Source organism: Myotis davidii, unplaced genomic scaffold (genome assembly GCF_000327345.1).
Source record: "Myotis davidii unplaced genomic scaffold, ASM32734v1 scaffold512, whole genome shotgun sequence".
Taxonomy (NCBI): domain Eukaryota; kingdom Metazoa; phylum Chordata; class Mammalia; order Chiroptera; family Vespertilionidae; genus Myotis; species Myotis davidii.
Genome location: NW_006284323.1, coordinates 1,524,723 through 1,525,055, shown reverse-complemented (window position 1 = coordinate 1,525,055; position 333 = coordinate 1,524,723). Strand labels below are relative to the sequence as shown.

Sequence of the window (333 nt, the reverse complement as noted above, 5' to 3'; positions counted from 1 at the left end):
ATTTTATCTTTTCTTTTGCAGCCAGTGCACTAGTTGTTACCTTGTTCAGCTGTGTGGCTGAACTGCCAAACCCTTCCTGTGACGTGTCACAGAACATGGTGTTTGCTGTGTGATTTTCTTTTTCTCACTCGTTCTTGCGGGCACGCACCCAGCACAGTGTCCTCCATATGGGACAAATGAAGGCGTAACGGCCACTTTATACACAGCACCTGCGTCGACCCAGTGGAGCTTTACAGCAGGAAGAATCAGTCCTGGGCCCCAGTGAGCCCCCAGGTGCCTTCTGTCATCTGCATGCGCCAGCCCAGCCTCCCCACCCGTCCTCCCTCCTCCTCC

General features: G+C 54.1%; 1 protein-coding gene across 1 annotated transcript in view; it reads left to right on the top strand.

Annotated features, from left to right (window-relative positions):
• PRDM15 (PR domain 15) overlaps positions 1 to 333 on the top strand; it is a 52,498-nt gene that overhangs the window by 19,788 nt on the left and 32,377 nt on the right. The gene's annotated exons all lie outside the window — the stretch shown is intronic.